The sequence below is a fragment of the Mastomys coucha genome, unplaced genomic scaffold (genome assembly GCF_008632895.1).
Source record: "Mastomys coucha isolate ucsf_1 unplaced genomic scaffold, UCSF_Mcou_1 pScaffold23, whole genome shotgun sequence".
Lineage (NCBI taxonomy): Eukaryota > Metazoa > Chordata > Mammalia > Rodentia > Muridae > Mastomys > Mastomys coucha.
The window spans coordinates 14723376-14740231 of NW_022196906.1; the positions used below are offsets into that span (position 1 = coordinate 14723376).

General features: G+C 42.3%; 2 long non-coding RNA genes across 2 annotated transcripts in view; both read left to right on the plus strand.

Annotated features, from left to right (window-relative positions):
- Positions 1 to 141: 141 nt before the first annotated feature.
- Positions 142 to 2161, plus strand: LOC116072832. The gene is made up of 2 exons (XR_004111564.1): positions 142 to 789; positions 1577 to 2161. It is a non-coding gene; the product is annotated as an uncharacterized LOC116072832 (long non-coding RNA).
- Positions 2162 to 13888: 11727 nt separating this feature from the next.
- LOC116073496 overlaps positions 13889 to 16856 on the plus strand; it is a 9879-nt gene continuing 6911 nt past the window's right edge. The window contains exon 1 of the long non-coding RNA XR_004111828.1: positions 13889 to 14184. This is a non-coding gene — a long non-coding RNA (uncharacterized LOC116073496). The remainder of the gene's footprint in view (positions 14185 to 16856) is intronic.

Sequence of the window (16856 nt, forward strand, 5' to 3'; positions counted from 1 at the left end):
CATGGTACCCAGATGGACATGGTGGTGCACACTTTTAATCCCAGTACTCAGGAAGCAGAGGTGGGTAGATCTCTTGAGTTTGAAGCCAGCCTGGTCTATAGAGTGAGTTCCAGGACAGCCAAGGCTATATAGAGAAACTCTGTCAAGGAAAGGGGGCGGGGGGGAGAGGGAGAGGGAGAAGGAGAAAGGGAGGTAATAAAATAAGATATAATATAAACAAACATTCAGAATAAAAAGCCAAAGGGAAAACCACAAGAGACATAGACACATTTGCACATGTAGAAATCCAATAAAACACAAAATTGGAAACCAAAATATAAATGCAAAGACCTGTGAGGAAAACCTCCAATAATGCCACTAAATGCGTTGGCTATCTACTGCTGGGCATGGGATCTGTCCTTAGAGTGGTTTGTATGTCCACTGAGATTCCACTGGAGAAAACTAATTTTTCCTTTGGAAGAAGTTGTCAATTGGAAATAGCTCTGGGGTAGAGATGGGGGCTTATGTCCACTTCCCCTCTAACTACTGGGACAGACACATCTGGCTTAGACCTGTGCAGGCCCTGTGATTGGTGCCACAGTCTCTGAGTTTATGTGTGTGTCATTCCTGCTGTGTTTAGAAGGCTTCGTTCCCTTGGTCTCTTCAATATCCTCAGGAGGAGTTTGTTTAAGACAGAGTATTGCAAGGACTCTCCATCTCTGCACATTGTCCAGTTGTGGGTCTTTGTGTTTGTTCCCATCTACTGCAGGAGGGAGCCTCTCTGATGATGGCTGAGCAAGGCACTGATCTGTAAGTATGCAGAATGTTGTTAGGAGCCATTGATTGCTACATTCCTTTAGCAGAACAGTAGTATTTAGTTTTCTTCCAAGTCCATTGGCCTGTCTAGTCTCATGTTCTTGGCTACCTGAGCGGTGCTGGGGATGAATTCCATCTCAGGCAGGAGGCCTTAGATCCAGTCAGATGTTGGTTGGTTACTCCACAAGCTTTGTGCCACTATCACACCAGTGTATCCTGTAGCAACTCACCACTGTAGACAAAAAGGGTTTGTAGCTGGGTGAGATAGAGGATCACTTTTCTCCTCCAATAGTGTGCATAGTATCTTCCAGCATTGTAACACTAGTCAGTAGGGGTGAATGCTCTAGGTAGGCACCAGTTCAACTTCTCCATGTACAAGGAGTCATGTAGGTGTTGTCTGCAGCAATAAGTCCTTACCATCAGTTTATGAAGAGATATAGATATATTGTACTACTGTTCTCCATATTTTTCCCTTCAGTTTTTCCTTCCCATTCCTGTTCCTCTCTCTTCCATCTATTCTATTTCCCTGTCCCCGGGAGATCCATGTGTACCTTCCTCCATATCTAACCTCTCTGGCTCTAAGATTGTAGCTTGGTTATCATTTATTTGACAGGAAATGTCCACATATAAGAGAATACATACCATATTTATCTTTCTGGGTGGGTCTGGGTTGACTCAGGATTTTTTTCATGTTTATCCATTTATCTACAAATTTCATGATTTATTTTTAGCAGCTGAGTCATATTCCATTGTGTAAATGTATATTTTCTTTTCTTTCTAGATGTTGAGAGACATCTAGATTGTTTCCGGTTTCCGGCTGTTATGCCTAGAGCAGCAGTGAACATGGTTGAGCAAATACCTGTCTCTGTAGCATACGGTGTAGAGTCCTTGGTATAGTCCCCAGAGTGGTGAGGCCAAGTCTGGAAGTGGATTTTCCCCAGCTTCCCGAGGAACTGACAAGCTGATTTCTATGTGGCTGGACAAGTTTGCATGTGACAGTGTTTTAAGGATTTCTTAATTTTGGCATCCCAAACTTCTCTAACTATTTGTGATTTCAGAAGTTTTCTCAATATCCTTAAAATGTAAAGTGTTTGTCTTCAAGCCATTTCACCAGAGTTTAGTCTCTGAGACTCACATGGTAGAAAGCGAGCACCAGCATCCTAAAATGATGCCTCTGACTTCACGTATATGCTCCCTACCCTGAAGAAAACAAACAAACAAAAAACTATGCAACAAAATGATGGTTTTTGTTGGGGTGTTTTCATACATATTTACTCTCGTTTCTCTGTCTTGTCCTCTCACCTTCTTTGCTACTAATTCCTGTCTTCTTCCAAAATATTGCCCTAAAAAGGCTTTGAAGTTAGAATTTACATCAAAACCGCAACTCACAGAAAGTTCAGTAAACTTGCATACTGAGGGATGGCTTAGTGCAGAGTTCTCAACCTTCCTAACGCTGTAACCCTTAAATTCAGTTTCTCATGTCGTAATGACTCCCAACCATAACATAATTTTTGTTGCTACTTCATAACTAATGTTACCAGTGCTATGAATAGTAATGTAGCCTGGCAGTGGTGGCACATGCCTTTAATCTCAGCACTTGGCAGGCAGAGGCAGGCGGATTTCTGAGTTCAAGGCCAAACTGGTCTACAGAGTGAGTTCCAGGACAGCCAGGGTTACACAGAGAAACCATCTCGAAAAACCAAAAAAAAAAAAAAAAAAAAAAAAAAAAGAATAGTAATGTAAAAATCTGAGGTGCAGGATATCTGATATGTGACCCCTGAGGAAGGTCATTCAGCCCCTCCCCCAAAGGGGTTACAACCCACAGGTTGAGAACTAATGGTTTAGTAGTTGAAGATGCATGCTGCCAAATCAGAAAAGCTGAGTTCCACTCCCCAAACTCACAAAATGGTAGGAGAATTGCTATGGCAATAATGCACCTGCTACCCCCTTCTCCAACAAGTGTAATTTTAAAAATGAGAGAAACTTGCATAATGGATCAAACCCCAAGTGTGTATATTGGGGGGGGGGAGGGACTCAGTCTCCTATGTTTGCTAATATGCCCTCAAACTCCTGCCTCAGTTTCATGAGTATATATGCACATCAACATTTTCATCTTCAAAAAAGGATCCATAGGTCTGCATTGTGCCACATACTTATAATACTGGTGCTTGGGAAGCTGAGGCAGGCCAGTCACAAGCTCCAGGTCAGCCTGTTTATATATATAGATATGATAGTCATCGGGCCATTGCCTCACAACTGTAATCCTAGCACTCAGGAGCTCCAGGTCAGCCTGTTTATATATATAGGTATGATAGTCATCGGGCCATTGCCTCACAACTATAATCCTAGCACTCAGGATGTGAGAGGAGAGGTGGGAACTCCAGGTCAGCCTATATATGTATACACATATATACACATACATATACATATATGTGTATATATATGTGTGTGTGTGTGTGTGTGTGTGTGTGTGTGTGTATGATAGTAATCAGGCCATTGCCTCACAACTATAATCCTAGCACTCAGGATGTGAGAGGAAAGGTGGAAGTTCAGGACTACTTTTGGCTATATAGAGAGTTCAGTGCCAGCCTGTGAGACAAAAGACCCTATCAAAAGAAAGAAGTGAGGGGAAAAATAAATACAGAAGGATATATTTATCAATTAAAAGGATGGGGTCCACATCCCTTGTGTCTACCTAGGGCAAGGATTCTACATGGATCTCCATCCTGTAAAATGTACTGTGCACCTGTGGAGACAGGCAGACCCTTTGTGGCCTGAGTAGGGATGCTCTTCAGTTTTATTCAAGTGTCTGGTGACACAGTCAAATAACTACTCAGAATACTTGTGTTGCCCACAATCCAACAAAGCCAGCCCTGAGCCAAGCAAGAGAACCCAAACTGTCAGTAGCTTCCTCATGACCTCCCTTTATGTATAATCTGTACTGAAACACAGCTTTATATCCCGTCTTCTAAGTCTAACAGAGTTCATTGTGAGAGAACAAACAGCTATGTCAGATTTTTAAATTCTACACTTTATTTTGTTGATGTAGAAAATGGTGAGAATCCAACTTTGGTTTGGAGAAAGTATGTGGGAAGGTTTGACTGATGATAAGTGCCATCACAGAATCTGCTGGAGTTTGTTACAAAGTATGAGGCTTTGAAAATCAAAACATTTCTCAACTGTTTCTTAAGAAAACTGGATAATAAAAACTACCCAACCAGGTGTGATGTCACAAAACTTGACTTCCTGCAGCAGCCGTAGTGGGTTGGAGCCCAGCCTGATCCATGTAGTAAGTTCCAGACAGCCAGGGCTGGAGAAATCCTACCTCAAAAACAAAACACAATTCTATCTTGAAAGTAAGAAGCTTTAGAGAATGAAGTGGCAATAAAGCCATAAAACAAGCAATAGACAAATCTTCCAGGCCAAGTTAGATGAGTCAGCAGGGAAAGGTGCTTGCCATCAAACCTAACTATCCAAGTTTGATCTTTAAGACGTACAGGGTGGAAACAGCAAACCAGCTACCTAAGATTGTCATTTGCACTCCACACAGGTACCACAGAAACACACACACACACAATAAATAAATAAAAAATAACAAACAGCCTGCCAGGCAGTGGTAGGGGGCACTGGGGAAGTAGCAGCAGGTAAATCTCTTGAGTTCAAGACCAGCCAGGTCTACAGAGTGAATTCCAGACAGCCAGAGATACACAGTAGAGAGACTCTGTCTAAAAAAACCAACAACAACAAGAACTCAAACAGCTACAACTACATATATGTTAAAAGGGACTTTGAGGAGTTACTATAAAACTTTAATTTGTTGTTTCCTTGGTACTAATTTAACGTGGACAGCTTCTGTATAAAGTTTCACATTGTTAAGCCATCACTGTTGTCTTTGAAACTGAACTCCTTTCCTCTGCAGGTCTGGATTACGTTACATTTGACCTTTACATTTTTTAGTGTATTTTATATATGAGTATTTGGCGGATGTATATATCTGTGTATCATGTGTATGTCTGGTTCTCATGGAGACCAACCAGAAAAGGGTGTTGGATCCCATGGAACTGGAATTACAGATGCTTATGAGTCACATGTTGGTTCTGGGAATCGAACTTGGGGATGGGGCTATGAAAGTAGTCCATGCTCTTAACCACTGAGCCAACTCTCTAGCTCCTACATTTGACCTTCTTATGTAGTACTTGATATGTATCAGGGCAATAATAATTTATTGAGATATACTCTCTGATCTAAGCATCATGAATAAATCTTAGCATATAAAGTGCCCACATGTAATTTCAACACTCAGAAGGCAGGATCTCCAAAGCAATCTGGCTAGCAAGACCAGCTGAGAGACCCTGCCTCAGCGAACAGGGTGGAGCACAAGTGAAAAGGACTCTTCATGCTGGCCCCATATGCCCATTCAAACACATACACCATACAGGACTACAGAAATGAATGGCAGGCACTGCCATTACCTGTTTTCATTCAACAGAAAGCCCAGCCCTCTTGTGATCCCAAAGAGCAGCAGTGCACTGACCTCAGCTAACTCCAAAATGCTCTTTTAAGTTTTCTGAGTATGTTAGATAGTTTCCCAATTAAAAAATATAGTCCATTTTGGGAGTAAAATTAAATATTTTGAAATCTGAAAAGGAGATATGTGAATGAGACTATTGGGTTTTGGCTATTTTGAACCATGTGGGTCAGAGTAGCTTCATTTGGAACCCTTTTTGTTAGGAATATTTCCAGGTAAAACCTAGTGTAGAGTCTAAGAAGTAGGCTTCACTCATCAGTAGATACTTTAGGGTTTAGTTTTGTTGCAGTTTTGTTTTGTTTTTGTTTTTTGAGACAGGGTCTTTGCCAAGGGCCAGCCAATCTGAGCCTCTTTCAACCGGTGGGAGAAATGGGGTCCCAGTCAGGTCGACAAGGCGTAGGCTAAGAAATGATGGCAGAGACAACATATGGAAGTACAGGATCTGAATGTATTTCTTAAAAATGGCATCAGACTTTTACAGTCATTACAAAAAGGAAATGAGAAATCTGGCAGCTCAGCAGTTGAGGTACATCTGAGGCCACCTGAAATACACTAGATCTAAAGCAGCCACCTCTTCTGGACAGGCGCTGACACCCTCCTCCCCAGGCCCAAGTGCTCTGGGCCAGGGCTTTGGGGGGCTTCAGACTGCATGAGGCTCGAAGCTTGAATCTGAATGAATGAATCTAAGTCTAAGTCCCAGTCCATCTAAGTTCATACACAAAATGAAAACCAGGCTTAAATAGTATACAGAAAACAGGGTGAATGACAAAACTCATGTAGGCAGGTGACAGTCACATCAAGGTCAGTAAGATCACATAGGCAAGTGATGGTTACATCAAGGTCAGTAAGATCAGGTATCCAGATGTGAAGGGAAAGAGCAGTGGTGCCCTCCCCTCTGGGGCTATTTTGGTATTCCCATGCTAATTCTCTGGGTCTGCTGGAGGCAAGTACCAGGAAGCTCCAATCTAGCAGTTCCTAAAAATGCCCTTAAGTGAGGGAAGCCCTTCGATTACTCTCAGGTATGTAAAACAGTTCTGTCTTCTGTGGGTCTGCCATGAGAAATCTATGTTAACAGTAAGCAATGGTGCCTGACCTCTGTTGCTAACTCTGAGGACATCCTATCTGATAAGGCAGCTTCCTTGTGAGAAATTCCAAGCTAAGGACAATTTAGTAATAAATTAGGATATATTGGAACACTGTGCTGGCCAGGGAACAACACCCTTTTTTAGCCATTTACGAATCATTTCTTGGGGTGCCTTTATGCCTGAATAAGAAGGCGTGTTGACGATTGGAAAGACTAATCTGGAACATCTCTGAGTTAGGAGATGCCAATGAATGACTGAATACCCAGGAAGCACAAACTCCCTTTGAAATCATAACACGTCTTTTCCTTGATCAGGCTTTTACTCCTGATATTGCAGACTTTACTGGAGTAGACGAGTGGGTGTGGCAGGTCTTACTATTGTAGCTTTGGATGGCCTGGAACTCAACAATGTAGACCAGGCTGGCCTTGAGATCCACCTGCCTTTGCCTTCTGAGGGCCAGAATTAGTGTGTGTGCCACCACACATGATTGCACTAAATCTTTTTTGTTTGGTTTTATTGATTTTTGTTTTGGTTTGGTTTTTAGAGACGAGGTTTCTCTGTGTAGCCTTGGCTATCCTGGAACTCACTCTGCAGACCAGGCTGGTCTTAAACTCAGAGATCCACCTGTCTCTGCCTACCTAGTGCTGGAATTAAAGGCATTGCCTCTACTGCCCAGCAGACTGGAGTAAATCATTTTAAAGTTGTTTTGATACACTCAAAGCTAAGCACACTGCATAAGCCTAGAGTCCAGGCTACTGAGGAGGCAGGAATATTACTTTAGCCCAGGAGTTCAAGCCAGGACAGGCAACATGGTGAGATCCCATCTCAAAAAAATCAGCCTGCTCTGAAATCTCTTTTTGCATGGCCATGCGTTGAACTTTCTCCATCTTCAAAAACAAACACAGGCTGGGCATGGCACATGCCTTGAATCTTTCTTAGCATTTAGGAAGCAGAGGCAAGTAGATCTGAGTTACAAGCCATCCAGTACTACCTTGTCTCTAAAATGACAGGAAGGAAGGAAGCAAGGGGAAAGGAGGGAAGAAAGGCAAGGAAAAAACCACAGGAGGTGTGAGTGGTGATCAGTCCCTTAACTCTAGCACTTAGGAGGACAGGAGTTTGAGGCAATCCTAAGGTACATAGCAAAACTCAAAGACAAAAGCTAGGGGTGGCTTAGTAGCAGAAGTGGCCAAAGGCCTCTAGCAAGCACAAGGCCTTGGCTTTGATCTCCAGCACTGCCCAAAACCTACAAAGAAATAAACCTCCAAAGTACCTAGTGTGTGAATAAGTACTCCCTTCAACTTCATACTTGAATGTCCTATGTCTTTTTGGATTGTATATTTTATTTGCATTTATGCTCTGATTCATAGCAACTTCTCATGGAATGGATTTGCCTTGAACAAACTAGATAAAAGATAAATGATTAAATGAGAGAAAGGATGAAATAATATTTATCACAGAGAAGTATCTGAAACCTGCACACAATTTTTGTTTGTTTTCTCTGTGTAGTCCTGGCTAACCTGGAATTTGCTTTGTAGACCAGGCTGCCCTTTGTGGACCAGAGATCCACCTATCTTTGCCTCTCAAATGCTGGTATTAAAGGCACACCACTGCCCCACTGCTCTCACGGGGTGATCAAACAGGGTCTAGGGGGATCACGTGGAAGAGAAAGGGAGACAGGGAACATGAAGAATGACAGCAAGTCAAGGAGTCTGATCAAGCTGCCAAATTTTAATTTTTCTCGCTCAGGTTATATATTCTTACAAGCAGAATGGGGGAAAGGGGAGTGGACAGGATCACTTTGTCTTCCAGGAGTGCAGGTGCTCTCAGAACCAGGAAATTGGCTAGGTAAAAAGTTCAGATTGCTAGGTACCTGTCTATATGATGCATAGCTATTTTGTCCCTAACTGGACTGGGAGTTAAGCACTTATCTACAGGACCCATAGATGTCTGATCTCATAGCAGAATGAATTGCTAGATATCTAACCATAAAATCTAAAGTGGGCTTCCATAAGTGGGTTGTTAAATACCTATCAGCAAGATTCATTAACTCTTTGTTCTTATGTATACTGGTACTAAGTGGGTTGCTGGATACCTAATAGCAAGATTAATAGTCATTTGTCCTCAGCTGGGTCAGTACTTTCCCATCGAAGCAGCTGTTGATTTTCAACTGGGCTAGTACATTCCCATGGAGGCCAAGACTTTTGTGCCAATAAGCAGTTATGGCTGACAGAGCAGTTAACATTCAAACAATGTTGCTTCCAACACACCACCATGCCGGTCTTGAGCATGCACTTTATAACAGATCCTCAGCATACATGCAATAGAAGGATGAATGCACCCATCCACAACAACTCAAATTAAAACTATTTCATTAATAATAACTTGGAATGGGTGAGATGGCTCAAGGTGCTTCCCAGAACTAATAGGAAGGAAAAAGAGAAGTGATTCCCACAATTTGTTCTCTGATCTCCACATGGAAACTGGCATTGCATGCATGCATGTGTAAGCACGAGCACAGACTACTCACACAACAAAGCCTATAGGAATTTTAAATAATTGAAGATGAAGTTAGATGGGAAGTCAAGAAGAGAAAAAAGAACAAAAGAACAAAGAAAATACTTAGAAACTTAACTTTAAAATAACTTTATCAGGGCAGTGGTGGCACACACCTTTAATCCCAGCAGTTGGGAGGCAGAGGCAGGCAGATTTCTGAGTTCAAGGCCAGCCTAGTCTACAGAGTGAGTTCCAGGACAGCCAAGGCTACACAGAGGAAACCCTGTCTCGAAAAAAAGAGGAAAAAAAACCCAATAATAATAACTTTAAAATGGTGGACTAGAGAGAAGGTATGAGGAGAAATTATGAAAATACTTTGAAGTGAACAAAATGAAAACCCAGCACATCACATCGAGGTGGCCAAAGCTAAGTAAGTGTATATGTAAGCTATCCAATCCTTAGGAAGAAAGGCCACATGTGCGTGGGCTGGTGAGGCAGCTCAGTAAGTAAAAGGGTGCTTGACACTAAGCCTGACAACCTGAGTTCCGTCCCTGGCACTCACACAGTGAAAGGAGAGGACCATCTCCCAGAAGTTGTCTTCTAACCCGTACATGAGAACTATGGCAAATATGCATGCACTTATGTGCACACACATGCACATACATATACACACAAATTGAAAGAAAAAAAGAAAAGTTATCTGTACAGCCAGACCCTGCCTCAAAACAGAACTGAGCTCAGATCACCAGAACCCATGTAAAGCTAGATGTGGTTGCCTGACTCCATATTCCTATGGGCTGATGGGAGGTACAGACACAATACTCCCAGGAAACTCACAGGCCAGCTAGCCTGGAATACACAGCTGTGAACACCAATAGATCCTGTCTCAAGTAAAGGGGAAGGTTAAGACTGACACCAGAGGTTCCCCCCACCTTCCTCCATCTCTCCCTCCACACACACACACAGTGGTTATGTAGACACACAAAGATATTTATTTTTAAAGGCCTCGAGTTGATAATCTAACTTGCCACTGCAAGGAACTAAAGAAGCTAAACTCAAAGCACTTAGAAGAAAACAAAGGCAACTACTCACAATGCACAACAAATAGAACCTGGAGAGATGAAAAATAATAAATGTATGCACCAAATGTCTGTTGCTTTTAGCTTTGTTTACATATTTATTTTGTGAGTGTGGACATGTGCCATGGCACACATATGCAGAACTACTTGCAGGAGTCAGCTCCTCCTCCCCACTGTGGGTCCCAGGGATCTAACTCCGGTAGCTAAGCTTACCTGCAAGCCCCTTTACCACTAGACATCTGGCCAGCACACTGCTTTATTTTGTCTTGAGATACTGCCTGTGGAGATGGACCAGCAGATTAGGGAACTTGCTGACAAACCTGCCTACCTGAGTTTAATCTCAGGAACCCACAAGATGGAAGGAGAGAACCAATTCCAGCAGGTTGTCCTCTGACAGCTACATGTACACACTCATCCACTCTACACACTAAATAAATAAATGTAAAATAATAATAAAAAAATCAGTTAAGATGGCATAGTAATGCATACCTTTAATCCCAGAGCTTTAACTCCAGAGCTAGAGGCAGAGGCAGGCAGATCTTGGTGAGTTCAAGGCCAGCCTTATCTATAAAACCAGTTTCATGTCAGCAAAGGTGATACAATGAGACCATGTCTCAAAAAAACAAAACCAATTAACCAAAAAACAGTTGAATATTAACAAGCAAAGGAGTATACGTCTGGATGCATAAACACATTACATAATGTACATTAATATTTTTGGCTTTTAAATTTTTTCACAGTACAAAGTATGTATTATATAAATATCTTCATACAACTATAAAATATATATTGATTATATTCTACCCCATAATTCTTTACCCTCCCTTCCCCCATATCATCCCCTTTGTTACCCTACACAGTTTCACTTCCACTCCATGTCTTATATACATACATTGATTTTATGTATCTATGTAAAACTTAGGAATTACACATGAGAAAAAACATTTGTCATCCTGAGACAGGCTTAATTTGCTTGATAAGATTACCCCTGGGTTCATCCATTTCCCTACAAATGACGTAACTGTTTTTTATAACATGTATTATATGTTATTTGTATGCATGTGTGTTCAAGTATGCATATGTGTGCCATAGCATGTCTGCTGAAGTCGGAGGACAACTTATAGAAGTTACTCTCTTTCCGCCATGTGATTGGCAGCAAGTGCCTTTACCCATTGAGCCATCTCCTGGCCATCCCTCTTTAATATTGATAAAGATTCCATTGTGAAACTGGCCAGCTGGCTCAGAGGTCAAAAGTGCTTGCCACCAAACCTGATAGCCTGAGTTCTATACCTGGAACCTACATGTATATGTAAGTCAGTGATACATGCCTCCCTCAACCCCCAACAAAATAAGTACATAAAAGGATTGTATTTTGTATATATAGCATATTTCATCCATCTCTGTTGTTAGATACTCAGATTGGTTCTATAACAGCTATTATGAATGGTGCTACAATAAACACTGGTGTACAAGTATCATGAGAAGTTGGGTTTTTTTTTTTTTTTTTGCTTTTTTAAGGTTTATTTATTTATTATATGTACATATACTGTAGCTGTCTTCAGACACACCAGAAGAGGGCATCTGATCTTATTACAGATGGTTGTGAGCCACCATGTGGTTGCTGGGAATTGAACTCAGGACCTCTTACCCACTGAGCCATCTCGCCAGCCCCGAGAAATTGTTTTTTAATAATGATTTTTATTCTTTTGTGTATATAGGTATTTGCCTTTATGTATGTATGTGTACCACATGAATGTCTGATGCCTGTGGAAGTCAGAAGAGGGCACAGGATTCCCTAGAATTGGAGTTATACTTGTAAGCCATTGTGTGGGTACTGGAAATGGAACCCAGGTCCTCTGGGAGAACAGCCATCTATCCAGCCCCTCATGAGAATTATTGATAAAATATGTTGGTAAATCAGTGTTAAAAAATAATTTTTTGGGCTGGTGAGATGGCTTAGTGTGTAAGAGCACCGACTGTTCCTCCGGAGGTCCTGAGTTCAAATCCCAGCAACAACATGGTGGCTCACAACCACCCGAAATGAGATCTGACGCCCTCATCTGGTGCATCTGAAGACAGCTACAGTGTACTTATTTATAATAATAAATCATTAAAATAATTTTTTGAAGCTAGAGAGATGACTTGGCAGGTAAGACTTAATGGTTTTGCAGAGAATCAGAGTTTGGTTCCCAGCACCCACACAGTGGCTTACAACCATCTGTAATTCCAGTTCCAGGGAATCCTGTTCCCTCTTCTGGCCTCTCTGGACATGTGTACAGTGTACATACATATGTATAGGTAAAATTCCACAAAATTATACAAAAGTTAACTGCTAAGAACCTTAACACATGTGAATGTATTAAGGCTAGAGCAATCAATGGTTGAGCAGTTAGGATCACTAGCTGCTCTTCCAGAGAACCTAAGTTTGATTCCGAGCACCCACATACTGGCTAACAAACCACCTTTAATAACTCTAGTTCTATGGAATCTGAAACCCTTTTCTGTCCTCAGTGGGTACCCAGACTTCCATGCAAACAATACACACACCTTAACAAATGTGAATAAAGAAATTTGTAATCTTTAATTAGTAAATGAAGAATGTTAGATGTCAATGCCATTTTACAAGCTACAGGAGGCTCTGAATCATTTGGTAAGAACCTAAAAATAAACACATTGATATTTGAAAACAAAATATGTTTAAAGGGTTGGTGAGATGGCTCAGTGGGCCAAGGTACTTGCCACCAAATGACAACCTCAGTTGGATTCCTAAAGCCAACAAGGTGAAAGAGGAGAACCGGCTCCCACAGGTTGCCTTCTGGTCTCTATATGTATGTCCCTTTTTGGAGATAGGCATTCAAAGTGTAGCACTGCCTGGCCATGAATTCAGAGAGACCTACCTATCTCTGCTTACCAAGTGCTAGAATGAAAGGCCAGTGCCACCACATCCAAGGTATACATTGTTTTAATGTCTCAATATTATATCACTGAGAGCTAGATGTCTAGTTCAATAACAGTGTGTTTGTCTAGGATGCAAAAAACCCTGAGATCATGTCTCCACACCTCCAAAATTTTACAATTATATACATTTGCTCAGGCCTGTAATCAGGAAGATCTGGAATTTAAGGTCTGCCTAGACTTATAGAGTGAGATCCTGTCTCAAAACCCCCAAAACAAAAATATACAATAAAATATTAAAATTATGTGTAGTTGAAAATGTAAAAGGCTGCGGACATACTCAGTGGTACAACACTTGCTGATCCAACACACACACACACACACACACACACACACACACACACACACACACTCGGGAAAATGTAAAGAAAACCAAACTAGTTTCTTAGGGCATTCAAATAAGAGAAATCTACATATTGAACTGAGTGCATGGAAGATGCGGATCATTTCATGAACTGTCAGATTTATCAACAGAACTGTGATTTAGGGATTTAGACGGGGGATTTAGGGGTTTGTATTAGATTTGTTCAACTCGATGTAGTGGCCCGCTCACATATAATACCAACTCCTGCAATATGGAGGCAAGAGTGTCAGATGTTCAAGGTTTTTCTCGGGTACAGGACAAGTTCTGGGGCAGTCTCTGCCGTCCGTCTCAACACCAAGCAAAGACCTGTGATAAGCACTTTTCAGCATGGTACCCTCCACGCCCACTCCACTCCGTTCATTTGCCTCTTCTATCCCTGAGCTCGGTCCCACGTGAATCCCTGCCACAGGCCGTGTCCTAAAGGCCATTTCCTTGAGGTCGCCTTCGGCCTTCCCCTCCCTAACTGAGGAGATCTTTACAAGGCGAGTGACTAAACCACAACCCCTCGGACATCTTAGGGGAGGCGTAGCGAAGCCAGACGTCTGGAAGTCCGCCCCGCGGCCCTGGAAGCAAAGCAGGAAGTAGCGTCACGGTGGCCGGCTTCCGAGAGGTCGGTCTCCACGAGCGACTCCGAGTCTTTGTGGTTCCGGGCTGTGCGGTCCGAACGGGTAGAACTGACTCCTTTTGACAGAGGTCCTGCGGTGAACGGGGTCATGGGAGGACGCAGGACGCCCAGCTGCCCAGCTTCGCAGCTCTCCTGACCCAGTCCTCGCGAAGAGCGAGGTCTGGAGCGTCGTAAAACCGTCGTAAAGTCCTGTCTTCGCCGCACGTCAGGTCCAGAACGTCGTAAAACGGTCGTAAAGTCCTGTCTTCGCCGCACGTCAGGTATTGTTTTGTCTGCAAAGCTTCCACACCTTTATCATTTTCCTTTCTTCTTCTTTTTTTAAACCACAAGGAAATGATATTTTCGCCGTTAGATACACGTTAAAGGGTGTCCCCGAGTGTCCTTCCGCCTCATGGACCTGACAACTGCCATATGCACGGGCGAGCGCTGGGAGGAGAGATTAGGATCAGGAGTGGAGATGTCTGCTCTGCCTCTGCTGAGCCCTGGATTCCTCCTCCAAGCGTTGGGAAAAAACAAAAAACTATAGATGTATATTTTTATTTATATTGATTGTATGTACATATATGTACTTAAGTGATTCAAGAGCGACCTCTTCTAGTCTTAGGCAAATGTTTTTGTTAACTTTACTACATTTTAATTGAACTCATTATATGCAAAATACTAATAAATATAGACAATAAAAATGAGTAATGAAGGGGCAGAAGAGATAGCTGATGTGTAAGAGAGCTTGCTGCTCTTCCGGAGGGCCTGAAGTCAGGTCCCAGAATGCACATGGAGACTCATAACCAACTAAATCTCTCCTTGGGATCCAAGGACTTCTTCTGACCCCTGAAAATACCTGCACGAACATGGTGTACACACACACACCTAAGTAAAATATTTTAAATGAATTTTAAAAATGGTGATACACTGTATTTTCTACTAAATTTTAAGAATCATATCATTATACCTAAATACTAATTTCTGACTAGCTATATTAAAGATCTCAGTGATTTATGTATATTTACCATAATTTTATTTTTTATTTTGTATGATTGTATGTACATGTGCAGATGACAAGACACACTTGTGGAGAGCAGAGAATAACTTGCAAGTATTGGTTCTCTCCTACCATGTGGGTCAAACTCAACTCATCAGGCTTGGCTTTACCAGCTAAGCTGAACTATTTGATTGGTCCTGTTTTGTTTTGGTTTTCTTCTTTTGAGTTTTTTGGTCTTTCTGAGATGGAGGCTTACTATGTAGCCCCAGCTGGGCTGGAACTTGCTATGTAGATGAGGCTGGACTTGAACTCACAAAGATCTACCTATATCTGCCTCCCAAGTGCTAGGTTTAAAGGCCTGCATGACCACACGTGACCCTGTTTATTCTTTTACAATTTCATGTATAATGTACATCTAAGGATTGGCTTTTTTCTTTTATATGTATGTATTTATGTTATTTATGAGTACACTGCAGCTGTCTTCAGACACACCAGAAGAGGGCACCAGATCCCATTACAGATGGTTGTGAGCCACCATGTGGATGCTTGGGAATTAAACTCAGGACCTTTGGAAGAGCAGTCAGTGCTCTTAACAGCTGAGCCATCTCTCCAGCCGGCTTTTTTCTTTTTATAGTGCTGAGAGTTAATTGAACCTGGGGTTTTGCACATGGCAGCATGTGCTCTGTTACTGAGCTAAATCACCAATGCTTTATTTCTTAGTTTTGAGACAGGATTTCATTAAGTTGCCCTGCCTGCACTTGAACTTGCTCTATAGACAAGGCAGTCTGTTTTTGTGGACTCTCTTGCAGCTGGGACTACAGACTTCTACCATTGGGTACATCTTCTTATATATTACTTTTGGTTTTATTTATTTTAAATTATTTTCTTTTATTTATGTATATGTCTGAGTGTGTGTGTCCATGTTATTTGTGTGTGCGTGTGTATGCAGATGCCCATGGAAGCCCAAAGAGGCTTCACATACCATAGGTGAAATCATAGTGGTTGTCAGCTCCCCAATATAAGTGCTAGGAACTGAACACAGCCCCTTCTGGAAGCATATCAAGCATTCTTAACCCCTGAGCCATCTCTCTAGCCCTCTCTTTTAACTTATTTATGTGCTTGTTTGTGGGTATGTGTGGATACATGCCTGTGCATATGCATGTAGAGGCCAGAGGACAACGTCAGGTATGATTTCTTAGGTGCTGTCTACCTTTTTTGGAGATAAGGCTGCTCCCAGGCCTGGAACTCATCATATAGGTTAGGGTGACTGTCCAAAGAAACCCAGGGATCTGCCTATCTCTGCTCCCCAGCACTCTACTGCAAGCATGTACTGCCACCATACCCAACCGGGTGTGTGCATGTGAGTACAGGTACCTATGGAGGCTAGAGGTGTCTCATTCTCCTGAAGCTGGAGTTACAGGTGGCTGTAAGCCTAGCATTATGGGTGCTGGGGACCAAACTCAAGTCTTCCCCTACAGCAGTATCTGTTCTCAACCTCTAACCATGTCACCAGGTTCCATGCCCAGCTGTTCTTACCTGGGGTCTGAAGTTTGAACTTTGGCACTCCTACTTGTAAGGCAACAGGAGGTAAAGGGCTAACTCTCCACTCCCTTTTTTAAAAGAAAGGAGAAGGTTAGGGAAGATAGGAGGAAGAGCAATAAAGGAGAAGAAACAGTCACCACCACAATAGCTAGTCTTCCTGGACCACAGACCCAAGTTCAGGATAAACTTGGGTAATCCTGTCTCAGAGTAAAAGGGTTGGAGATATAGCTGAGGGGTAGAGCACTTGGCTTAGCATGTGTGATGGCCAGGGGCCTGTCACCACCACCATTCCAACTGATGGTGATAATACCAATAGCAATTGATAAAAACAATAACAATGGCTGGGTGGTGGTGGCACACACCTTTTATCCCAGCACTTGGGAGGCAGAGGCAGGCAGATTTCTGAGTTCG